This window comes from Triturus cristatus, chromosome 12 (assembly GCF_964204655.1).
Source record: "Triturus cristatus chromosome 12, aTriCri1.1, whole genome shotgun sequence".
Taxonomy (NCBI): Eukaryota; Metazoa; Chordata; class Amphibia; order Caudata; family Salamandridae; genus Triturus; species Triturus cristatus.
The window spans coordinates 784,915,556-784,942,665 of record NC_140595.1 but is presented as its reverse complement, the minus strand read 5'-3'; the positions used below and the strand labels follow the sequence as shown (position 1 = coordinate 784,942,665).

The window sequence follows — 27,110 nt, the reverse complement described above, 5'->3', positions numbered from 1 at the left end:
TATCTGGGGCTTTGGTTTAAATGCCCCACGCTTGTGGTCTCCCTTCTACCAAATGTGGAGTTCATTTATATGTATTAAACAAAAAAACACTTTGGGCATAAACTAAGTCCTTTCAGTTTAAAATGTGCACACCCTTACTCCATCTGACAAGGGTAGCCTCTCCCTGGAACTCAAAGTTTAATCGACCATAGCTCGTAATTGTGAAGTCTAAACCAATTGCTTTTTGAGTAGCTAATGGTCTACTAGCAGACGGTATTACTGAAAGGCTTTGAGGGCAGCAAAGCTGCCCAGCTTATGTCTCCCTACTTTATAAATCTGCATCATGCTTTGCATCATTGGTTCTTGAGACCTAATTGCTGTAAATGTCACCCTCCATACCCCTTGTCCTTTTCCACCACTATCTTTGAGCACACAGAGTTTTCTTTGACCATTTCCAACATTGATTATTCAATTCTCATTTGCTTCAAAGCATGGATTTCCTTTTCTTTTGTTTATCGTTATTCCTACTCCTAGTAAGCTTAGTGCCACCGCCCTGAACACAGTGAATGTAGGCTCTTATTCTATGTTCTATTCGGCTGTCTTCGCTTGCAGGTTGGAAACCAGAACCTATACCTGTGCTGCTCTCACACTGTTAATAACCCCCCTCCTCATGTGACTCCTTGGCACAGCACGGGCTCAAGATACCTGAAGTGCTTAGGTCATGCTGGCCACGATAAGAGACCTTTCTAATCCAACACGTGTACTTGAATTTATCCTGAGTCTGCAGCCGTCTTGCCCATCAAGAGGGTTGCCTTCCTCCTCTGCAGATGAAACGCCAGAGGATTACACCACAACCAAGGGAATCAATAGGCTACAATTAAACTTGATGCATGCGGCGGCTTGCAATGGGGGGGGGGGGGCAGCACCCTTACACTCCATTAGTTGAAGCCCCCCCACTGCCCCCCCGGTCCTATCTAATATTCTGTTACTCGCTGATTGGACCTCTCAATTTTCCACCGTGTGGATGTTACACTGTTAATTAATGTAAAGACCTAATGACATGGATTTTTTTTCACCAATATTTTGGAAGTGATGGGTCATGATTGGACATTCATGTTCAAGCATTCTGGATTTAAACTTTCATTACTTTGTTGCAGCCCAGTGACGTTTGAGAAAAGGTCTACTTCCTGCACTCTCAATGAGTGACATGTTGAAGTTTTTTGGGGGGCTTTAGACAATACTTATATTCCCGCCCCTCCACCCCCAATTTCTGATGCCAAACAATATTGAATTATACCCTCAGAAATCATTCTGGGGTGGAGGGGACTGTTGTCCTCCAGCCCTTGAACAACCATTGACAACGTCTTTTTATTTTGCAATTAAAGCAGTTTTTTTATTAATTACTTGCCACCACATTATTTTAGGTGGAATTCAAAATCTAGCGAGCCTGTTCCTCTCATTGTAGCATGAGTACAATAAAGGTGAGTTGGTAAATATTGAGCCATCTAGTGAATAATACTAAAATAGTACATAAGCACGCAGCACTTGAAATAGTAGCCTTAGATGACTAGTATTTGTAATCCTAAATCTCGCTTCTAATGACTGGCGTTCTTGCTGCCACAGTGAAAATCAAAACGCTGCTTTGAGGATTTTCACCATTCTATTGGGGTGAAATCCTTTAGTTCTGTTCCTTGGCTTAGTCCGTCTTCTTATCTTTCTATGTCTACTCCTTTCTGACTACACAGGTAGCTCTACCTCAGAGAAATGTGGGGGGAAGTGAGACAGAGTGGGAAGAGCTAAAGTATAAAATAAAAGGAGGCAGAGATACAGATAAGGCAGAGAGTTGAAGTAGGGTAATGAATAATGTAGCAGCAGAAAGGTGAGGCAGCCAGAAGGTAAGCTTACGGAGAGGTAGGTAGAGGATGGTTTCATATTGAGTTAGCGAGAGATGGAGATGAGAAGGAAGCATATAGAAGGTGGATGGACTCGAAAGTGAGGTGATTTAAAGAGGTATAGGCTGACAGATCAAGAGAAACAAGGTAGAAAGATGTGTAGTGGAGGGCAAATGAGTTATAGCAGTAGGGTAGGGAAAAATGAGATGAAGGAATTAGTCAGAGGGATATGAGCGGCACAGTGATAGAAGTTCCAGAGATGTGATATGGGTGTAAAAGATCTAGGAAGGTGAGAAAGAAGCAGCAGGGTGTTGCAGACAGAGGCAAGGCACAGCGCTACAGTGAAATGAGTGAGATGAAAACAGCAGAGCAAAATAAAAGAGAAATTGACATAGGTGAGGCAGAATTGGCATAGGTGGATGGTACAGAGAGGTAAAGAGGAGTAAAATTGAATAGGTCACGTAAGGAGAATGGCACGAAATGTCTACATTTAGTAATTAACCCCATCTGACTGAGTATTGTGGTTAAATTTGTGCTTGGAAGGCCAAGCATGCACTCTTAGGACTTCATTATGATTGGTTTAGTAAACCATGCCCCGCTAACAAACATGTTTGCCCTCAGAGCACAATTCCAAGTTTTTACTAACTTACTGGCTTTGGTAGTTACCAGGAGTGATGAAGTCTGATCTCTAGAGTTATATTTTGAGATCTGATTAAACTTTAATGGATACAAAATATTTTGTAAACTCTGGGACCTACGGATTTTGGTGTGGAATGCCTTAACCGTGTTTGTAGTTCAGTATTGGTAAAAGGAGTGAGTTATTTATCTACCCCGATACATTTCTAGCGTCAAGGAATTGCCATATATCAGAATTCATAAAGAATGTAGGCCCTCTTTAAAAGTGACACGGTGGGGGATACATTTGTCTTATGCATGCCAAGATGTAAATGTAATGTTTTTCATTATACATTATAAAAGGACTCTGGGATTTCCCAGTCAATTTAAGAAGGATCCCTTGGAATGTGGGTGTCCTGAGAAAGTGTCAGTCTTGTCAATGCCTTAGAACATTTCTACCACCTATGTGGTAGTGTAGCATAAGCGGTTGGTTTAGTTAATCACAAATATTATGGTTTGAGGTTGTCCGTTTACAATTGCTGGCCTCCTCTGATGTTGGGTAGCTGTTCTTCTGGAGCAATTTGCCACAAAATGTACTGGGTGCATGGTTTTGTGTTTTACTTTGGCAACTTGATCAAAAGTATCCAAAAACTTCAAGACTTCAACTGTGTATGGTTTCACATTAGATCAACATAAGGTTTGCTATAAGACCTGGAACCATCCTGAATGTTTTTTTGCGATCCTAGAGTGGTTTCTGGGTTCTCATACTAGACATGTACAAACTATGAATGGCACAATGAGGATGGTGAATCCCCAAGACTAGTGTTTAGTGAAGTCCCAATAAATGGGTACTGCTCTTTCGGGTCTCTGAGGCTGACCAGCTGCTTGCTGGTTTTGCTTCTTATAGACTGGTTACATTGCTTATCCATGGAGCATCTTAATTTAGCATGAAACATGAACCCTGATTTTCAGAAACCCGTACTTTACCACCCCCTTTAAGTGGTACATTTAGTTTTTTTTCCTCAGCTCTTGTCGGATGTGAACTCTATACTCCCCATGCACCAGCAATACATTGTCTAAATAGTCTTGGACAAAAGTCATCCCGTCTCTTTAAACAAAGGGTGGCCACAAAAAGTAAAGATCCCAAAGAACCAAAATGCGTGCATCTCTCTTGCCAGCAGATTTAACATAGCCTTATAGCCCGCCGTAGTGGGCTTTAACGGCTATTAAAAGCCCGCTGCATCGTTAAAGGCCCGAGCCGAAGGCGAGGGCCTTTAACAAAGCAGCTGGACTTTAATAGCTGGTATAGCCCTGCTACGAAGGGCTATAAGGCTGTTAGAACATTCTGCCACTAAAGGGCAGAATGTTCTAACAAATTAAACAAAGCCTTCGGGGAGAGCGATGGGATTGAAATCCTCTCAGGCTCCCTGAAGCCTTTGTTCACAGACAGAGCTGTGAACAAAGAAACATTGGAATGTTAGTGCTCCGGGCTTATACCAGCCATTATAAGCCCGGAGCACTCCATTTTTTTCAATGCAGCTTCCAACGTTCCAATGTTCTAATTCAGGTTTATATGCATCCAGTTTGCCCACAAACCTTTTTTTCCTTTTCTTGGGAACTCAAGATCACCCTTTTCCATGTGATACTGTCTGGTTTATTGTAATAAATACATGGAGTAAGAGGTTTTCTTCTTTCTCCTTTACAGAAATGGGGACAAGAGGTATGAATATCCCTACCCACTGTATCACATCTCGCACCACTAAAGGATGGATATTCTTCTGTCAATTATCTCCTTGTCCGAAGCACTTTACTTGGACATGTAAGGCTCAAGGCTCTCACTCGCATTTATGTGGCATCATCTGGCTTCCTACACACAGGACCGTCTGTGTTGCAGGTGGGCTCTATCACTAGTCTTTTTTTTGTGTTGATTTGAGAATATTAAATTTAGAGGGAAAGGGGTGACCAACTCAACCTAGATGTTCAGGTTGAATCTAAAAACAAAATAATAGTGGGATGTGTGAAAGCTCTTATTACCCTATCATCCATTTGTTTAGTGCCAACATGTCTTGGCCAGACTATGGATCTGCTGCCTTCTTTTAAAAAATAATGCTCTGGTTACAGTCCTGTTGAAATATAACTCTTAGAGTGTCTCTTTGTGCATTTTCTTGTGGTGTGTGCGTGCTGTGCTCCCTAAACAAATATTGCATCTGCAAAATCATTCAGTAGTTAAACAAGCATATGCACTGCAAACATACAGGTGAATTGCAGCACACGTGTACGGTGGGTGTTAAAATATATACACGCACAGTGCTTTAATAATTCAGCTTTCAGGAGTATGTGAGTGTCTCCTAAAAGTCAAACTCATTATAAGTAAAATGTGTATTGTGGAGGCTGGATTTAAGAGATTCATATCAATAGGAGTTTGGAAATCAAGTGTTTGGATCCCCATGCAACCCAAGGGAGTTAATGTACGTTTTTCCCATTCAAAACATTCTGCTCTAGATGGTTTATATGTCCCCTTTTTTATTTTTTTGGGCTGCAATTTGAGGGACCCCATCCAGCAAGGCCCAGTGGCTGATGAACCCCAAGCAAGTTGCCATGATTTATTTTTAAAGGGTTACGTTAACCTCACCATAGTTTATTTCATTTGTAGGACAGGATTTAACTTCCTGCTGTCAATCATGTGAACTCCTGGAAATTTGAAGATTAGGAATGTCCTATTACTTACCGGTAATCTTCATTACTCCGGGTCCCGTTGTCCTCGTCCCCTTCATACTTACAAGTGAGATAATCGATCTCACGACAGAAAAAAGAAAAGCAGGAATGCTGGTACACTCCTCCCCCCTACCCACTGGGAGTACATAAGGGTACAGTACCCAGCATGCCTCCTGAACAACCAAGCCCCAGATGAGGGCCGGAAAGTCCGGGAGGGAGGGAGGGATGGTATGAAGGGGACGAGGACAACGGGACCCGGAGTAATGAAGATTACCGGTAAGTAATAGGACATTACCCCCAGGTCCCTCCTGCCATCGTCCCCTTCATACTTACAAGTGAGAATACCCAAGCAGCAACCGGCCATCATCATCCAACAAAACACCTGGACACAGAGCCATAGCAAACCCAGTAATTTAATAGAAAACAGCACAGATCAAAGAAAAAAAGGGGGAATCAGGAACACACAGCCCGAAGGACCCCCAAACCAAAGTTAGCGTCATTCCCCAGAACATTCTGAATCCGGTAATGCCGTATTAGCAGAGGCCCAAGTAGTGGCCCGACAAATCTCAGAAAGGGCCACACCACGAACCTCCGCCCAGGAAGCAGCCACCCCCGTGTAGAACGCCCCTGAACCCCAGCCGGAGGAGGCGAGCCCGCAAGGGAATAGGTCAACATAATAACCTGCTTCAACCAATGACCAATGGAGGAAGTGGTAGCATGGCAACCCCTGGAGACCACCCCAAAGGACACAAACCGGGAGTCAGAACGCCGAAAAGGGTGGGTACGGTCCACATAGACCCTCAAGGCCCGGCAAACATCCAGGGAAGGTCGTCGTCATCCACCTGACCAAAACACAGAGCAGGTAAGACCAACTCCTGAGAACGATGAAATTGAGAGGAAACTTTGGGAACAAAAGAGGAATCCAAACGGAGAGCAACCCCATCCGCAGAAAAAGAAAGAAAAGGCTCCCGAGCCATCAGAGCCCCCAGCTCCCCCAGGCGACGAGCAGAAGTAATAGCCACCAAAAAAACAACCTTAAAAGTGACCAACTTTAAATCAACCTCCTCCAAAGGTTCAAAAGGCGCAGCCACCAAGGCCCGCAAAACCAAAGGGAGGTCCCAAAGAGGAAAAGAAGGCCAAACCACAGGACGCAAGATCGAAAAACTACGCAACAAACAAGAACACCAGGTCATCCACATCAGGCAGATTCCCCCAAGGGGCACCGAAAGCCCGAATAGCAGCCCACTGGGCCCTCAGAGTCGAGACAGACTAACCCTTCTCGAACCCAACCCAAAGGAACTGAAGAACATCAGGCAAAGGACAAACCAAGGGAGACCACGCCAGACCGAGACACCAACGCTCGAAGTTCCCCCAATGTCTGCCATAGGACTGAAGAGTAGAAGGCTTCCGGGACCGCTAAATAGCCAAAGCTAAATGCTCTGGGAGACCCCTATTCCTCCACCCCTGCCTCTCAACCTCCAAACCGACAGCCGAAGCCGCCGGAGGGACAACATCCGAGAGGACCGCAAGGGAGACTGAGGGAACGGGAGAACCAAGGACCCTGAACCCCCAACAACCGCAGAGTGGGAAACCACGACCGGCGGGGCCAGAAGGGCACCACCACCACCTCCCGATCCTCCAGCAACAGCCGAGCCAGAAACCGAGAGATCAGAGCAAGGGGAGAAAAGGCATACAGGAGGCGAGAAGGCCAAGGAAGGGTCAGGGCATCCACCCCCCCAAGACCCCTCCTGAGGAACCCGAGAGAAGAAGCGGGGAAGCAGAGCATTGAGCAGGGAAGCAAAGAGGTCCAGAAAGGGACGACCAAACCTCACGCACACCAAACGAAAGGCCACGGGAGTCCAGGCCAACTCCAGGGAGGCCAGAAAAAACCGACTGAGGGCATCCGCCACCCCATTGTCCACTCCCCAGACATGCACAGCTGCCAGAGACAAGAGATGGCCCTCTGCCCAGCAAAACAACGTGGAAACCACCGCGTTCAGGGAGCGAGACCGGATCCCCCCCTGATGATTCAAGTAGGCCACGGTCATAGTGTTGTCCAACCGAACCAACACATGGTGGTGCAACAGGAGGCGCCGAAACCCCATGACAGCCCGAGACATAGCAGACAACTCCCGCCAGTTCGAGGGCCGCCAACCCTCCAGCAGAGACCAACGACCCTGAAGGCACTCCGACCCCAAAGTCACCCCCCAACCCAACCCAATGCACTGGCATCCGTTGTAAGGACCAATGGAAGAGGAGACTGCAGAGGCAAGCCCCAGGCCAGATTGGCCGACAAAGTCCACATCGCAGAGCAGGAAGGATCGACAGACACCGGAACCAACAGAGACCAATCCAGAGACAAAGGATCCCACCGAGCCAACAGTAAGACCGAAGATGGAAACGCGCCCAAGGCAGAGTGAACACCGTAGCCGCCATCAGACCCAGAAGGCGCAACCAAAGACTGACCGGGAAAGATGCTTACTCCTTACTGCCGATGCAACTCCTCACCAAACAGCATAGAACCTTGAAAGGGCAACCGCAGAACAGCAGACTTCTGGGCCAAATCAGTCTTCCAGTCTTTGAGAACCAAGTTATGATGAGCAGCCACACAAGGACCCCCTGAGAGGGCCGAGGCACGCACGACATCGAATGAAATGTCCGACAGAAATTCAACCTGCCGCTCCACACGAGGCAGAAGACCGGAACAGTCAGTGGCATCATCCATAGAACCATATAAGGACTTCAAGTCCGAAAGCAGAGACTGAGCCACATAAGTCCCGTAAATGCCAGCCCTGAGCGCCAGATGGGAACCAGAATACACCTTCCTCAAGGAAGCGTCCACCCGCTTGTCCACAGGATCCCGCACAACCACGTCCTCAGCCAAAGAAGTGCGCCCAACGAGACTGGCCACAAAAGAATCCACAGGAACAGAGACCGGCAAATCCCTAGCCATATCCTGAAGAGGATAGAGCTTCGCCATGAAGCGAGGGAGCAGAATGTGGTCCGGATCCTTCCACTCCCGTTCAAGCACCTCCCTAACACATGGATGAACCGGCATGACCACAGGAGCAGAGCACTGGAACTGCCTAAGCAAGGAACTCCCAGAAGTACTCGGAGCATCATCAGCAGGAAACCTCCTATTAGCCTTCACATGACCCAACAAGTCAGGCAACATGTCCTTGTCGACATACTTGCCCTTCAGCACATCGCTCCCCAACCATTCATCCTCAGACGCAGATGATGAAGAAGAAGAAGCAGGAGGCGGAACCCGATCAGAAGACTTGGACCGGGGAGCACCCCCATATCCTTTTTTTTATTGAGTTTTTCTATTTATCCACAAAATCAGAATATATTTTGCACAGAGCACTACCCCCATATCCAGAAGAAACATTAATCACAGAAACCAAAGACAGGAATAGAGAGGAATACAATACATTATCCCCAAAAAACTTTTCTACAAAGAAAATTATCATACAAAATCATATTGAAACATTCTCCTTAATTAGAAGCCTGCTACTTCCAGCTCCTAATAGGTTCCCAAATACGCTTACCTAACATTCTACCCTTCTTCCCCTTCCTATCAAATATCCCTTTTTCCAAATTATATGCTGACAATAATCTAGCTATCCATTGATGAAATGTTGGAGCTGACTTATCCAACCATGCTGATGCGACACAGATTCTTAAAACTGACATAGCCACAAACATAAAGTAAGATGAACCTGCCTGCTCGTTTCCACCCCCTACCCCAAGAAGAATCCATACTGGCGTGAGAGTAATGTTTATTCCTAGGTTTACCTCTAGAAAAGATTCGATAGATTTAATTAGTGCATTAAGCTGTGGGCATAGCGCGAACATATGAACAATATCAGCCTCGCTGCTATCGCACCGGGGACACGTAATTCCTGTTATTCCCCCCCATTGAGCGATCCTGTCTGGTGTGTGATATAGTGAATAGATTGTCTTATAATGTTGGGCCTGCAATGCAGCTGAGCAAAGTATAGTCTCTCCGAGTTCAAGGGAGTCCTGGAAGCAGTCCTGATCGATCTGAAGTTTATCTGCCCATTTTCTTCCATATTTTCCCAGATCATCACCTTTTAATAAAGATAGCTCAGCATAAATTTTCTTAATAGAGCATTCTGCCCCACGCTCAATCACATCCATTAGCCTGTTTCTACTAAAGCCGGCAGATCCACCCTTCTTGTTCATCACAAAGCTTCGGACTTGCAAAAACTTGAAGAAATTATTCCTAGGGATACCATACTTCTCTTGAATTTCGGTGAACTGTAACACCCCTTGAGTTCCCATAAAATCCCCCAGTTTTCGTATCCCCAGCCGTCGCCATTCACAAAGAACTCCATCTGCAAATATTTCTACTGGAAGAGAATCATTCCCTCCGATCGGTGTGTAAGCATTAAATCTACCCAATCCCAATTTTTTACAAAGTGCTGCCCAAATTTTAAATCCTGCTATGAGTGTCTTAAACCTTGTTCTTTTGTAATATCCAGGATCTGTATATTTCAAGAAGCAGTTCCCAGCCTCTTCACCTATCAGTATAGCATAAATATCAATTGATGCTTCCTTAACCTGGATATCTAAGGTGTCTCCACCCATGAGTCCTCTCATATACTGAATAGCTGCAGCCCAGTAATATAGCTTAAAATCCGGTACTGCCCATCCACCCCTATCCCTAGGGAGGGTTAAAAAACGGAGGGCTCTCCTAGTTTTTCCCTGTGCCCATATAAATCTGTTAATCAGACGTTCAATTGCCACAAACCATTTACCTTCGAATAGCAGTGGAATTGTCCTAAATAAATAGAGAAATTTAGGCAAGATTAACATTTTAATCACGTTGGAACGTCCAACCAGGGACAAATGTAGATTGTGAATCCTATCAAGATCTAATTTACATTTCGCTATTACAGGCTCTATATTTTGCTCTACAATTTTATCCAAGTCTGCCGAAATGCTAATCCCGAGATACACCGCTGATTCCCCCACCCGCACATCATTACAAATCGCCTGATTGTTTTTTATTATCTGTGTTTTAGGGCCATTTAGAGCATATCCCGAGATCCGACCAAATAGCTCAGCTTCCGTTTCCACTTCCATAACAGCTCTAGAAGGGAAGGGAGTCACAATCGCTACATCGTCCGCATAGACTAGGGATTTACACGATTGGCCCTGAATACTAATCTGAACAATTTGATCATTTAATTCCAGCCTACGGATCAGCGGGTCAATATAGACCGCGAATAACAACGGTGAACATGGACACCCCGGACGGGTACCTCGTTTGATCTGCACTGGCAATGTGTGCCCTCCATTAATTCTAAGCTGGGCTGTTGGTGACCGATAAAGTGCCTGTATTGCCCTTATAAATCCGACACCAGACCATAATAAAGCAGCCCAGAGGAAGTCCCAGGAGACTCGGTCAAATGCCTTTTCTGCATCTAAAAACATGACCGCCATAGGTTCTCCTGAGACTTCCGCGGCATCAAATAATGTAATTAATTTGCGAACGTGTTGTGCAGTTCCTTTCCCTGGAATAAACCCATGCTGTGAAGGGCTGACCAATTGCTCTATTATTTTAGACAATCTAAGAGCCAATACTTTAGAGTAAATTTTAGCATCCGAGTTCATGAGTGTAATGGGTCTATACGAACCCGGTTCCAAAGGTGACTTACCCTTTTTGAGAATCACCACAATATCCGCACCTGCCCATGATGCTGGGACAGATTGTCCAGATTGTGCCTGTGAAATTGTGTCAGCAAGGTCGGGACCTATTACATTTTGGAATATTTTATAAAATTCAATTGGGATTAAATCAGGCCCCGCAGCCTTACCAGAGGGGAGATTATTAAGAGCCACTAAAATTTCCTCGATTTTCAGAGGTGCACCAAGTGCCTCCTTGTCTACCTCAGAGATCTGGGGGGGAGAGAGGTCCCCTAGATATCGATATATATCTGAGGTGGCTCCAGGCTCTACTTGATCATAAAGTTTAGCATAAAACTGCCTAAAAACTTCTCTAACCCCGTCGGAATTAGTGACTTTACCTCCTTTACCATCAGATATCTCATTGATTTTCCCTGCTGCAGCTCTGTCTAGTACGAATAGCCAAAGTATGTCCAACCCGTTCGCTCAGCACATAGCATTGCTCTCTTTTAGTTAGATAAATCGTAGCTGCCTTTAACACGAGCCCTTCGTTAATATCTGCTTTCATAGATGCTATTTTAAGAAGTACCGGAGCGGGGGAAACACTGGCCTGAACTGCAAGGATCAATTCCTGCTCTGCCGCTGACACTGCTTTTACGAGTTTATTAACTCTAACCTCTTCTTGTTTTTGACTGTGCAAACTAAAGCTTAACATCTCTCCCCGAACCCCGGCTTTAAAAGCGTCCCAAATCACCCCTGAGGAAGTACTACCACGATTAATTTCCCAAAATGTTTTGATCCAGTTGTTCATATGCTTAATATAATTATCATCCGTAAGAAGCCTTCTCTCGAAGGCCCATGTCCGCGTGCGCTTTTCACTTCTTATCACATTTATTGTTAGAACCAGCGGGTTATGGTCAGAAACCAGTCGAGGAAACTTCTCGATCTGACTATCAAAGATTAGGGAGTTTGAAATAAAAAAAATAATCCAGCCTAGCAAAGACCATATGTGGGGCGGAATAATAAATTATTCCATCATCCAGAGGATTCAAGCATCTCCATACGTCAAGTAGAGAATTATGATACGCCAGGTTGACTAGCGCTCTAGATACCTTTTTCTTCCGACCTTGATATGGCTGTCCAACCACCGTGCCCACCCCACCAATCCCGTTTATATTAAAATCCCCCCCCCAATATAACTGGTTCTGGCCATAAAGCCAGTTCAGAGTCTAGATGTTCGAATAGAGCCGGATCATCCTCGTTGGATCCATACAATGATCCAATGGTGACTATTTGCTCGTTGATTAAGCATTCCACCAAGACCCATCTCCCCCATTGGTCCTCCTTCCTCCTTATGACCTTAACATCTCTTCTTTTAGTTAGGATAGCGACCCCTCTAGTCCTTGTCCCCTGTCTCGAGCAAGCAAGCAGGGAGTAGCCAAGCTGTTCCAGTATGAAGCTCCTTGTACCTTCCACATGCGTCTCCTGAAGACATACAAAATCCAGCCGCATCAATCTAAGGACAGCAGCTACGCGCTGTCTTTTAAGCTGGTCATTCAGCTCACACACGTTAATCGAGGCAATCCTTATGCTCATTAGAATACATCGTATGTCTGAACCCACCAAGAAGACGATACTTCATTACAAAATCTACTTATCTCTCTCATTCCTTGCCCTTGTTGTTCCCTTACCTCCCCATTCCAAGTGTTAGTTCTCTTATGATTATTAAACCATCTCAAACCTAGTGCTGTGCAACACCACCCAAAACCTTATCCCCAACCCCATCCCTCCCCGAACCCCACCCCGTCACTGGATTTCCCCTTCCAGTACCCACCCCGCTTACAGGCAAATGGGTCAATCATGACCCATGTGTGACAGCTTAAGATGCAGCAGCAGCAGCTACTCCCCCCCCCCCCCCCCCCTTACCCTTGTATCCCCCATCTATTCCAAAAATCGTGCCCGGTCCCCCCCTAGAGCCTACTATGCCTCCTCAGGGTCAAACAAAGGGGCTAACCCTTATCCCCCCTTCTGCTCTTTTAATTCTGCCAGGTATTGCTGGGCCTTAATCTCCGAGAAGAAAATCCTGACCTGACCCTTGACAATAACCTTTAGCCTTTCTGGATACATCAAATAGGCCTCATGTCCAAGGCTCTGGAGAGGCGCAATCATTTGTCTCAATCTCCATCTTCTTTCCACCGTGGCATGGCAGAAGTCAGGACGGGGCGAAAAATGTCACTCTATCAAATGTGTGTCTAGCCTCTGGTTTAGCCTTCTCCATTATCTCCTGTCTCAGGAGGAAGTTACCAATATAGACCAAAATTGCTCGAGGTCTTGCAGCCTGAAATGCACTAGACGCTTTTTTTTGATAAAACGGGAAGCGATGCGCTCTTTGGACCTCCACCTCCGACCCCCAAGACTCCATCTCAGGGAACGCGCCCTTAAACAATTTTATTACAAAGGCTCTAACATCCTGTCCCTCAATCCCTTCAGCCACACCCAAAAGTCTTATATTATTGCGCCTCTGACGGTTTTCAAAGTCTTCGAGTTTCCATTGAACGTCCTCCGAGAGCTTCTCCTGCGCCTCCTTGAATGAATGCCATCTGCTAACATCATCTTCGAGTTGGCTCGTTCTTTCCTCCACATGAGCGACCCTGTCAGCCATCTCCTCGTACAGTTTGTTCATTTTCAGCATTGAGCTCTGAATTTTTTTCGCCGACTGCTTTGCTCTACGACTCTCAATTCTAGCCTCACTCTGCATCTGCTTCAAAGTTGTGTAGAGAAGGTCCAGCGATGTAGCCTGCGTCTGGTTGCCAAGCACTTCTTGATCTGGCTGTGGTTTACATGCAGCACCCTCCTGATAGAGATGGGACGTCGCTGAGTAGTCCCAGCAGAGTTTCCTGTTCTCCGCTCCCTCAGATGGACTGGGTGGATACTTTAATTTAGACTTTGACTTTTTCTTATGTAAAGCCCTCTGAGTAGAAGGAGCCTTCTGTACTGAAGAGCTAACTGCGGAGTCCAGATCAGAGCTACTATCCAGGCTTTCCTCACTTGACAATAAGGAGTCTGAGTCGTCATTTAGCGAAAAAAAGCATTCTCCACTCGGGGTACCAGGAATTCCTCGGCTAGTTAACAATGATTTAGCCAGTGTCTGAGCACCTTTAACACTTGATTTCTCAGAACTTGCCACAATCTCTAACAATCCGCCTACTTTATTCTGTACAGTACTTTGAGTAGGCGTAAAATCACCGCAGATGCTAGCCGTGCTCTCAAGCAGTGTCCCATCCCCAAAGAAAGCTCTCCTTCAGCCTTGCTCTCGGCAGCCAAAGAACCCCTGATCGATTTTTCATGACTCTCAGAGCCTGCCTGCAACAATGTACCCGTTTGCTTAGCAACAGTACCTTCGGCGTCTGGTGAAGCTCCATCTCTCTCTTAGTCTCCAATTCCGGCTCCGACCCCAGGGTGAATCCCGCCGAATTCCGGCATCTTTGCCTTGAAGGACTCCTGAACGGTAGGCTGTCTCAGCTCTTTAGCTGCTCTACCTCTACCGTCGGGTCCAGACTTTGCCGCCGCCATTGATTTTCGGGCTCCGATGTCTTTCACATCGCCCGGTGCCGTTAAGTCAGCAGCGCTGCCAGTGTGTCCCCGTAGATCATCCGGCTTCCTCGGGCATTTCCGCTGCTGTGTTCCACGGGGAGGGCCAGAGGCTGCCGAACTGTCCTTTCCCCCATCGAGGGCCGGGTGATCTTTCTGATTTGCGCTGTCCTTGAGTTGTTTAGGTCTTGGTGCCATATTTAGATTGCCGCAGTGCTTGCCTCTAATCGACCACCGCCACAACCGCGTAAGAAGAAAATCCGCTTTGAATGTCTTCAGCGCTGTCAAGAGTCCCAGCATCCAGCGGGGAGGGCGCGGGTCCACAGTGGAGATCTCTAGCCAAAGAGGGATTTCGATCATACCGTCTCTCTTAGAACCACATACTCCGGGACCTCGGAGAAGGGAGGGAGGGAGAGCCGTGTCTTCTCACTGCCATCAGTCCGCGGCCATCTTGCCTCAGCCGATGGGAGCACCCCCATATCCAGCAGAGTTTCCCTAATGAGTTGCTTCAGTCTAATTTCTAATTTAAAATATTTTTAAAGCGCAGCGTACACCATGCGGTTTCTTGGCGCTGGTAGGCAAGGATCGGCAACTGAAAGAAAAGACGAGAGTGATAAAAATGAAGAACTAAGCGGGGAAAGCCTGATTGAAGAGGAAGGTTTTTAAATCTTTGCGAAAAGAGAGGTACTGGGTAGCAGAACGGAGATGGTCAGGAAGGGAGTTCCAGAATGTTGGAGCCAAGGTGGAGAAGTTGGCCCCACCCCACTTTTTACGTGTGAAGCGGGGGATCTGAAGAAGGGACTTAGAGGAAGACTGGAGCTCTCTTGTGGGAACATAGGGTTTTATTAAAGAAGAGATAAAGGCGGGGGCAGTGCCCTGGGGGGCCTGGAAGACCATGCAGCCCGTCTTAAAAAGGGAGCGTTCTTTTATGGGAAGCCAGTGAAGCTCCCTGAGAAGGGGGGTGGAATGGTGGTAGCGTGGGAGGCCATAAACCAGCCGGGCCGCCTGGTTCTGGATCGACTGAAGTCTTCGCAGACTATAAGCTGGAGTGCCATGATAGAGGGTGTTGGCATAATCCAGCTTTGATATCACCAGGGCGGCCATGATGATCTTGAGTGCCTGAGGGGAAAAGAAGCGGGAAACAGAGCGGATAGTGCGGAGAGTGAGGAAACAAGAGGAGACCACGGAGCTGATTTGTGGGTGAAGAGTGAGCTGATTATTCATTTTGACACCCAGTGTTTTGACCGTGGTAGAGGGGGAAGGTGCGGGCCCAAGAGAGGGGGGCCAGAAGAGAGAGTTCCAGGGGCTGGATGAACCACCGGTGAGAACCAATTCGGTTTTATCCGGGTTCAGCTTAAGGTGGTTGTGGTTCATCCAGTCCCTGATGAATGTCATAGTAGACTGGAAATTAGAGACAGAAGAGGGAGAAGAGGACAGATCAAAGATGAGCTGGAGATCATCCGCGTAATTGTATACGGTGACCTCCAGCTGCTGAAGCGCGAAGATAAGAGGGAAGATATAGAGGTTGAAAAGCAGGGGGGAGAGAGAGGATCCCTGGGGAACACCACAAGTGACAGGGAGGGGGGTGGCAGAGAAGTCGCCTAGCCGCACTGCCTGGGTGCGGTCCCTCAGAAAGGAGGAGAGCCAAACCAGGGCTGATCCCCCGATTCCAGCCGCCCTGACACGGGACAGTAAGATGGTATGGTCCACCGTGTCGAAGGCGGCGGACAAGTCAAGGAGGACCAGTGCCTGGTGTTTGTTATCATCCATACCCTTTCTGAGGTTGTCTAGGACTGAGACCACAACCGATTCAGTCGAATGTCTGGGACGGAAGCCGGCCTGGCGAGATGCCAGCCCCCCATTGGTCTCAATATGGGCGCTAAGTACCACGGTGACGTGGCGTTCCATCACCTTGCCCAAGAAGGGCAGCAAGGAGATGGGGCGATAGTTGGCCGAGATGGAAGGGTCCGCGCCAGGTTTCTTCAAGATGGGTACTATAGTAGCTGCCTTTAGCGCGGGGGGCACTACACCCTGTGCTAGGGAGCTGTTGAGGAAGGCGATGGGGGGTTCAGAACAGCAGGAGTGAATTTGCTGCAGGATACGTGCCGGGCAGACATCCGCCGGAGACCCCGACTTCACTTTGGGAAGAATCTCCAGAAATGATTCCTGAGTAAGAGGGGGAATGGAAGTAAGAGGGCATTGAACGGTGGGGGGGGAAGGATCAACGAATGCAGGTGAAGGTGGTGGAATGTTGGCCTTGATGGTAACGATCTTATCCAGGAAGTAGGCGTTAAGTTGATCACAAAGAGGCTGGGAGGGGGGATTTGGGGTGAGGTTCGATCTGAGAATGCCAGGTCATTCACTATGCCAAAAATTTCCCTGGGTTTATTTTCAGCGGACGTTATTTTTGCAGAGAAATAGGTAGTTTTTGCGGCGAGAATTGCTGTTTTATATTTGGCCAGTGATGTGAGGAAGTGAGTTTTTGATAAAGGACAGTAATTTTTCCTCCATTGCCTCTCTGCCCGTCGGACCCTCAGTTTAAGCTCTTTCAGGTGGTCGTTAAACCATCTGTTGGAATCCTTAGGTCGACGGATGGAAATGCGACGTAAGGGAGCCACTGAATCACAGCCACCAGCCAGAGGTAGATGATAAGCCGGAGAGGGTGGGAGTGGAGTTTCGGAGCAGGGAGGTCAAGGAGGGAAAATCCAGTTTGTTCCAGTTCCGCGCCCAGGTGTTTTTGGCATGCGGAGGTTTTGATACCGGGTTGCGAAGAATGGAGAGGGAAATGAGGGCATGGTCAGACCAGGGGCAGGGAGAGACTGCTGCCGAAGCCACTGGGAGGTTGAGGGACCAGACCTGGTCGAGTATATGCCCATGGGAGTGAGTAGGGACAGTTATATGCGGAGCAAAGTTGAGAGACAGGAGAGATTCTGTGAATTCTTTAGAGGCCGTACACTCATGTGGGTCTGAGGGCCAATAATTGAAGTCTCCCAGCACCAAGACCGAGGCGTAGTTGACCACCAAGTTGGCCAACAGGTCTTGGAATGCCGGTAGGAATGAGGGCGAAGGCTGAGGAGGGCGGTACATTAAAAGGCAGGTAATGGGAGGGGAGGATAGAAGAGAACGGACAACCAAAAAGTCAACAGAGGGGATAGGGGAAAAGGGAAGTGATTGAAAGTTCAATTCCGACCGAGCGATTAAGGCGACCCCACCACCGACCCTGCCTGCTGGGCGGTCGGCACGTAAGGCCACATAGGAGGGGGGTAGGGTGGCCAGGAGAACAGGAAGGGAAGAATCACAATACCAGGTTTCGGTCAGGAGCAGTAGGTCAGGTTTCTCTGAATCGAGTAGGACGAACAGCTCATGGTGGTGCTTGACCGCAGACCTGGTGTTGAGTAGGAATACAGACAAAGGCGGGATGGTGGGGTGAGGGTCGGGTGGGAGGGGGCATGGTGACGGGGGGGTGTGCAACGGAGGGTGTAGTGTCATGGGGGAGGAAGAGGAAGAAGCGAGGCCTAATGCGGAGACGAGCCTGCGGGTGTGATCGGGAAGTGGCCAGTGACCTTGAAGGGCGATAAGTTCTTTTGAGGAATAAGTCGTCATTTTGGCATAATGTCGTGCCCCTAGCCCCGTTCGGCCGCGGACGGGCGCAGTCGCGCCCGCTGCGCTCGTCCGCTGCGCTTCCTACTAAGACACATGCTTTATGCCGGTGGGTCGGGATGTTGGAGGGGACAGTGTCTCGCCTCGCCCTCGGGAATGGCGGCTGAAGGAAGGGAATCGTTGCAGCGAGTAGCGCTGTTTGTGGGAAGCCAAGAGATGCTGGTAGGTGAAGATGCCAGTTAAAAACACAATATGATAACACAATGTTTTTAAAAAGTCGTTTGCCCCTGCTCCCGGCTTTTCGCCTCAGGAGCCGATCGTAGATCAGTCTGTCATCACCACCTCGGGAACGATGCCTGGAACGCGGAGGAGAAGGAGAAGAGGAAGACTAAGCTGAGGCAGAAGAGGAAATCTCCACATGTCTGCTCTTCCTGGCATGTGTACCCATGGCGCCAGCCGCCGAACAACCAAGCACCGCAAGCCCCCACAGGACCAGACCGCAGGAGGTTGCATGAATGTAGACCACCCAAGCCAGAAGCCAGGCAGCCCCCCAGCAGTCAGGACCTCAGGAAAGAAGAAGATCCCAAGCAGAGGCAGTCAAAAAGCGAGGGAACGACCTGCAGCACTGCACCCCCAAACAGTCAAAACCCAAATGCAGGGACAAAACCCAGGAAGCAGGGCAGCAGAAACAAGAAAAAAACGCTATGCGGTACTTACATAGAGGACCGGCAAGCACCCCATGCAACCGCCGCTAGCCGCCATCATAGAAACGCCTGACTTCCTGGTCCAAACCCAGGAAGTCAGGCAATCCCCGGAAGGAAGCGCCCCAGCCACACGGAGGCCGCCGCACTCCCGGAGAACAAACAGGAACCGCTACAACACAGGAACCCAGCAACACGGAGGACGCAGACAAGACACCGCCAGGAGAAGGAAGAAGCTTTGACCCGTCAGCAAGCGCCCACATGGCACCCCTCAAGCCCGGCAGGAGGGGAGACCAAGAACACCAGCACCAACCCGGAGCCCAGCAACAGGTAAGCCCCAGGAGCCCCCAGGCTCCTGGTCCACTTCATACTGTCGAAAGACAGAAACAAGAACTGGAGGCATGCTGGGTACTGTACCCTTATGTACTCCCAGTGGGGAGGGAAGAGGGGGAGGGGTGTACCAGAATTCCTGCTTTTCTTTTTTCTGTCGTGAGATCGATTATCTCACTTGTAAGTATGAAGGGGACGAGGACAGGAGGGACCTGGGGGGAATGCGCTCTGGTAAAGTTACGTAGATAATGTACTCCATCCAAAATCCACTGTTAATGCATGCACCAATTCTTGTTACATTGAGCAACGGGAGAAAGGACTGATCTTTAAACTGTACTTGAAAGTGCTCTTATCCGTCATGTAAGTAATCTGTACTGAAATAGTAAGCTCCAGACTCGGAAAAACATCAAGGCATATATAGCCTACAAATTGTCATCCTTTTGGGTTCTTCTTTATGGCTTGACAAATGTTATACAAAAATATAAAATTAGAAATTATATACAATTAAATTTAATATAGACCAAATGTATACATAATCTTCCAAAGACTACTGATATAAAGTCATGATGCAGCCATGACACTCACTGTATCTCCACTAGAAGTTGTGAGCATGCAACGTAGTAATGTATAGTTTTGTATTTGTATCAGTGGTCTCATCTGAGGACACTTTTTATACCTGTCAGTCAAAACTTTATTAGGCCACATTATGGCCATAAAAATAGGTTTACACAAGGAGTAGCCAGTACAATTATATAGTAAATACAGAACACGAAACTGCTTTGATATGTACAATTCTTTTAACAACAGTTACTCAGCCCTTATATACGTGTAAAGTAGCATAATAAAACCTATACTACCAGCCAGTACATCACTAAAAATAAATATTTTACAATGTCAATACTTAGTTGAAAAGGTCATCAAATACATTTTAAAATGTTTCTTCATTCGGCTCAGCAAAACTCAATTAATTTCTGTGGACAGTCCATATTTTTCCTTCTGCGTACAGCCCCAGCTAAAAAGCTAGCAACTCCAAAACATATCAAATGAGATGAGAGCATTTGCAAATATATCAGGGCAGGTCTTGCTTGTGCAAACTGGCAGTTTTTTAAAAGCGGTAAATTGTATGTTTATGTTTCTGTGGTATTTATAATGATTTACGGTCTAAAGTGCATCAAATCTTGGTCTGAAAAAGCATCACAGGAACAGGGTGCGAGATACCCTGCCTTTGCAAAACCCTTGGGTACTGTAAGAGAGCAATGAATACAGTTGAACCTAAATCTAGATGAAGGGAAACGATGATGCAAATTATTAATAAAAGCCCAAAAGGGTTGGTCCAAAATCCTAGGGCTTATTATCATATAATTTCTAATTGTGGGTTTGCGGAGTTCAATTGTTTCCCTTTCCAGCCTTCTCCTGGTTAAAAATTGACTTTTGATGTCTTTCACCTCCCCAAGGTGCAGCTGTCTAAGTTTGTTAAAAAGCTCAGGGCGCTAGTGCCGTAAGCTGTTGTGAGACATAACATAACCAGGGAATGTCTGCAGACCTGTCTAACTTAATGCAATCCTCTAGAATAATTAGATTTAAGCAGGTCTTGGGTCTAGACCATATTTTTAGCCACCATATTAAGGGGGCCACTGAAATACAATCTGCGATGTAACCCTGCCATAGATCTTCATGCACCATAAATGCAGGGGTACTCTGTCTGGGGGACAGCTAAAAGTTTCCTTAAAAATGTATTTTTGGCCCTTGCAGATCATTTACCTCCTTATAGCTAAGCCTCGGCGGTGAACTCCGCTCCGCTCGTGGAGTTTTCCGCACTCCACGTTACGCAGAGCTTGCGGAGTTCCAAAAAACTTTTTTCCTCGCTCGCATTCGTCTAGTCAAATTGGCGAGCGCGAACGTAAATCCACCTCCCAGCGAGGTTTTTCCTTGTTTGCGATCATCAACATCAAGTTGTCGAGCGTGGAAAATATACCTCCCGGCGAGATTTCTCAACGTGGGAGGATCCGGTTTTTCATTGAGAAACTGCCCATTCGCGTTGAGAAAGCTGCTGTTCGCATAAAAATCTACTCGGTCGGCTTACAGGAAAGCAACGCCTTCCTGCGCTGTGCATGGTGCCGTTCGCGATGATTGCACAGTGCAGACAAGCATCCAGCACTGAATCACCGTGAACGGCATTTTTCTATTGCACTCCGCCACTTGCGGAGCTCCGTGTAGCTCGGCTGAGTTTTTGGTCACTTCGCGGAGTTTCGAGTAGCGCAACTCTGCAAACTCTTCCCAGGGTTACTTATAGCCCTAAACCTCAATACCATGCATTGTCATGGGGACGTATTTCTCGTTATAAACCTTCAGTAATGGCAATAAGGGTATACTCCCTAATCTCCTGGCAAAGTCCAATGTTGCTCTTGCTAGAGTATTTTTCTTCAGTGCTCGCTGGGCCACCCAGGATCCCTTTTCATCAAATAGTACACCCAAGTATGGATAGGTTGCAACATTGGACAACTCCCCACCTTTATATAAAAGTGATTGCTTCTCGCACATATTTCCAGATGACATTATATGGGATTTTGTCAAATTAACAGGGAGGTCCAATGTGACCATAAAGTCAAGAAAAGTATTTGCAAGTCATTTCAGCTCAATTGGTGTCCTAGCAAGTAAAACCGCATCATCTGCATATAAAAGGGCAGAATGGGCTTTAAACCTACTCTCTGGATATCCTTGCTTGCATCGGATAGCACGGGCCCAAGGTTATTAATATAAAGTGTGAATAAAACTAGAGCCAAGATACATCCCTGTCTCACTCCCCTCTTAACCTTCCATGATTATTGGACAAATGAATTGTGCTCAAGTTGTGCTACGTATGATATGATGCTGCATCCTTTCCGGTTTGGGCCGATTATAAACTATCACATACGTCACATCATTGGACATTCATTATCTATGCTGCCTGTCTCCGTGCCGCACGTATTCTGTATTGTTTAAGTGCGAGAAGCAATCACTTTTATGTAAAGGTGGGGAGTTGTCCAATGTTGCGACCAGCAGCTTTCTCAACGCGAATGGGCAACCACATGTTCCAGTCCCTGGATGGTGCTGGGTATTGATACCTCGCTAGAACACAACCAAAAAGAATTGCACAATTGGAGAAATTACATTTTGAAATACGACACAATGACGGTGCAAAAACTTGTTACACAACTTAGATACTCCCATCTCTACATTCAACACATTTGAACAGAAGAAAAAAATAATTAAAATACAAAAAGACATCAAACTTTACAGTAAAAAGCTGGTTTATGCATATCACAGCGATTAGTTTTTCAACACCATACATCATACTACAAGGTAGCCAGTGGGGTAGATTAATTTAAAATAAAAATAAAAAAAACTCAAAGCAGTCCCCTTCTCAGACTCTTAATACTTCAGCAGATGAGTCCGACTCAGGTGAGGGAACCAGTGCAACCCCAGTGACATGGACAACCTCCCCAGCCAGCATGCATTTTAGCATGTGACCACAGACGTGGGAGAGGACTGAATTACCAATATGAATACCCAGGGCAATGGCAGACCAGATGAAAATTCTACCAATGGGGCTACCCACAATACACAGTCCCACCTCAACACATACATCAGAAGCCAATACCAACACTGCTCCAGTCTAACAGCTTTCTCTCACCCCACAAAAAACCTCGCCCTCCTCTTCAAGCAGTCATCACCCCAGCACACTCTAAGGTGCTGCTCGCTTTGCATGCTGGACTTGACTCCCAGCACTATGTATGTATTGCCTTAGCCACCTTTACTGACTACTCCGGTCTCCGGAACCTTTTTAAAAAAATGTTTACAGTATCCTTTTCTTGTCATGCAGCACTCTAAAATCGTAAACCAGGTCCTGAAGATACAAACTTTCAGCCCGAGCACACACTTGGTAGATTCATTGTTAGACCTGTCAGGCCCTTTGGGTGGTCCCTCCTCCTCATTATTTATTTTGTCCCACTGTTGCCTCAACCCCTGTTTGAATTTTTCCTTTTTGGGAACCACCAGACTTTTTCGTGTTGCTGCAGATTCAGGGAGCCATTTTAGCTACCCCTGAAACTTCTGTCTGAGGGCCTGGAGCACAAAATGGTGGCCACCTGTGACATCACCAGCATCCACTGGAACCTACTAGCACCTTCCAGAACATTCCAGAACCCTGTGACCGTTGGAGGCGGTTTAGAATGTTGGGAAGCTAAGACAGAGAGTTGGCAGTTGGAGCTGGCAGTTGGCACCTGACTGGTGAAGAGTGAGCAGCAGGAACTTGAAGGAGGAAGGAGTGAAGCAGCAGGGGTGGAAACTTGTGCCTGGAGTGGGGTCCATAAACCCACCCGTGATACTAGTCCCTACTGACGGAGCCCAGCCTGGAGCCCTGTGTGGGAAGAAGTACGAAAAACCATCTTAAGGACCTGGACAGCAGGAACAGGCCTTAGAAACCCAGAACAGCAAGATCCTGACCTGGATACTGGTTTCCCTGGAGCCGGACGTCTAGTAGCCTGGATACCTGGAGCCTGAGGTGGAGAAGCGGCGCTGGCTGGAAAAGCAGACGTCGTGCCCAGAGCCGCCAGAGATCGTGAGTGGGTGCCGACGGAGGACGTGAGGTGTACCAGAGGTCGAGGAGGAAGTTAACCAAGGTCGAGAGAGCGGCGTCATCGGAGGAGTGAAGTCCGCCCTCTGGAGTCGTCGGAGACCGAGGTGAAGCGTGCCGGAGGTCGGGAGTGGAGATCGCACTCCGGAGTCGCCGGAACCTGAGAGAATCGTGCCGGAGGTCGGGAGTGGAGGTCGCACTCCGGAGTCGCCGGAAACCTGAGGAGAGGAACACCGGAGGTCGGGAGTGAGGATCGCACTCCGGAGTCGCCGGAAGTCGACATCGAGGCAAGGCCGGCCGACGCCATCAAATCGGAGGTCGAGATCGAGCCGAGGCTGCCGACATCGAACCGGAGCCGCCTGTCGGCGTCGTCAGGAACTGACATTGTGCCGAGGCCGCCGACATCGAACCGGATCCGCCTCACGGCGTCGACACGACTCCAGCGGCGTCGGAACGTCAGAAAAAGGGCAGTAAGTGGAATAGAGGGCGCCAAAGGCCCTGTGGAATCCTAAGAGACTGCTCTAGGGGTTAGAGAGGTGCTGGAACCAGCTGGACTGTGCCAGGGGTGAGCTGAGACTACTTTAGAGGGGTTGTGTAGAGTGAGAGAGCCAGGTCTCTGGTATTTCCCCCCCCCTTGATCTACCTCAGTTTAGGCCTCAGCCTTGTCCAAGCCAGGGATTAGACACCCTCAAGCCTTCCACATCCCCACAAGCTGTGCCTGGGCCAAATTAGCCCATAGTAATCTCACATGTGATCTGATTATATGAGTGTCACTGTCAGCTTGTAATTATTTATTGGGGGCGCTGTATTTATTGTGTTTAACCTATTTATTGCTTCACTGTATTTATTGGTCCACAGTATTTATTGATGCACAATATTTATTGGTTACAGTATTTATTGCCTCAGAATATTTAATTGCCTGTATTAACTGCACTTGTATTTATGTCCTTAGTATTTATGATCTCCCCTATTTATTGAATCAGTAAGCCAGTATTTATTTGACCTGCATTATTTAATCAGCCTTGTATATTGTGATTGTCTTATTTATTTTTCTGATCAGCAACTAAGAGAAAAAGATAAAGAAAGATATTTTCATAATTTTTACGGTGTAGAGTCGTTTTTGGAACGGATGCACGCAGGGTTATTGTATGGGTATAATGTATGCTTAGCACGGTGCCTGTTTCCTGACCACTCGAGCCAAGCTACCACAGTGTGTTCGGGAAGTCCACCGCCACCCTTCCGGTGTGGGGGTGGGTTTTTCCAACATTCATGTTATAATATTACTAATAATAATGGAGGTCATCACTTTCGTACAGAATACCAATTACTGGTGAGAATTTGAAGTGTTTGCCGGATGGAAGTATAACCAGCGTGGTGGTAGGATGTTTTAATCAGTATTTAAATACAGATCTGTTGATTCAAGAACTAATTCTGTTGGCTGCAATACATGAACTGATTACAATCATGTCACCATGTAGGTATTCACAAACAGCCTTATAGGAAGACCAGTACGAGACAAAATCTTATGCACTATTGATTTTGGAGTACTAGATTACACTTTGAGGGATTATGGATTGCCCCTCTTTGTGGTGGTCACTTTTCACTCACCAGTACATTGAGAGACCTGAATATACTGCACTGCGTCCCACCTCAATTCACCATGATTTAGTTGTTGTAATTTTGGATTATGACAAATAGGTTGAATTATATTCGTTATGAACATGTAGAGTGAATTTTTGGTTTGACCGGGCATAGAAAATATTTGGTTTGGTCTGCACAGTGCACCATATAGTCATGAGTATAGTTTTGGTTTTCACTCTACACATGTAAATAGTGTGGTGTCCTTTCACACACAATTGTAATATATTAATTTCCAGCCCTGAGGAAGTCGTGGGGAATACCCTAGACGATAAAACATGTGTTGGCTGGCCAACAAAAAAATAAAATAAAGACAGAGAGAATTTAATAATGAAATGTGTCCTAAATGTTGATTTGATACTCAGGAAATTGAACTAAGTGTGTGCTCGGGCTGAAAGTTTGTATTACAGACATCACTTCTGGTCGCATTTAAGGAGGTTGGGTGATTTACCCCTTCTCTGGGAGCTCTACTTTTGGATATTATATGTGCACTTGACCTACCCGTAAATGGTGAGCACCAAATATTACCCGGTGTATCATCACCCTTAGTGTATCAAGCACCGGTCATGAAGAGGACCTGAAAAGTATACAGGTTGAAACGCCGTCAACAGTACCACACAATTCTGGGTGCAACTTTTGTGGTTCACCACAATCATTTACCCTATGTAAATTCCCTGTTCATGAATTGAAATCCCCAAAAATTATTTTGTAAATATTGACAACCTTGTCCTTTTTGCACGTTATTTCACGGTCTGTTTGTACTTTTCACTTGCACCGTTCACTGTGTTTGGATGGAGCACTATTGTGCACAAGACTGTACAGGTTACATATACATTTAATGTAACAGTGTTATCATGGTCTTCATACCTTGTCCGAACACAGATCACTCCTTACATTAGGTGTCACTACTATTAATGCCTTCCTGTCTCGTTCTTTCTGCAATTCGTGTGCATTTCTTCTGTAATTGTCTTTAGATATTGCCTGTTGAGACGTTGTTTGCTATATGATAAGACATGGAGTGATTCCATGCCCCCCGCAGAACAAGCAGACCGGAGCTATTGATGGTGCTCATTCAGCCGCTAGCTTTCTGTTTCCTGCTGCGGGGCCTAGGACTGCAAGACCCAGCCTGCAAAGCGGCTTTCACGCCGCCACCCTCAGCTTTGGTGTGCCAGGAGGCACTTAAAAAAATCCTGCAGGGCTCCCGCAGTGTGGGATGCCCTTCAGGCGCTTGCAGTCTGTTTCCTGCTCGGGTGGGCCAGGACAGCAGTACCCAGCCTGCACAGTGGCTTGCACGCCCCCATCGTCAGCTTTGATGCACCAGGAGACACTTAAAAATCATGCAGGGCTCCCACAGAACAGGAAACCCGTTCAGCCATTTGTCATCTGTTTCCTGCTGGGGGGGTGGGGCTAGGACCGCAAGACCCAGCCTGCACAGCAGCTTGCCCACCACCACCGTCCGCTTTGGTGTGCCAGGAGGTGCTTAAAAATCACACAGGGCTCCCGCAGCACCGGACGCGCCAGTGCAAAGCCCGAGCCAAGGGCAGGCCCGTCAGAGCCCGGAAGAGGCCAAAATGGTCCACCCCCCTAACCTCAGCACCCCGGGGATCTACCATTAAAAGGGACACTTCTGTACGTCGATTGGTGGAGCCTCTCACTACAGGACAGGTGAAAAGATAATGGGTAAGAGCAAACCATGCATGGGTCAGGTGGAGGGGCGGCTGTAGCAACTCTTGATTCATTCCTGGCCAGGGCATCAAATGTCTTATCGAATGAAATTGC

General features: G+C 47.2%; 1 long non-coding RNA gene across 5 annotated transcripts in view; it reads left to right on the top strand.

Moving 5' to 3' along the window:
* LOC146782834 (uncharacterized) overlaps nt 1–27,110 on the top strand; it is a 219,192-nt gene that overhangs the window by 55,042 nt on the left and 137,040 nt on the right. For 2 of the 5 annotated variants that reach the window (XR_014972093.1, XR_014972090.1), the window contains one exon: nt 4,192–4,380. The exons of the other annotated variants lie outside the window; for them this stretch is intronic. This is a non-coding gene — a long non-coding RNA (uncharacterized LOC146782834). The remainder of the gene's footprint in view (nt 1–4,191; nt 4,381–27,110) is intronic. 5 annotated transcript variants of the gene reach the window in all.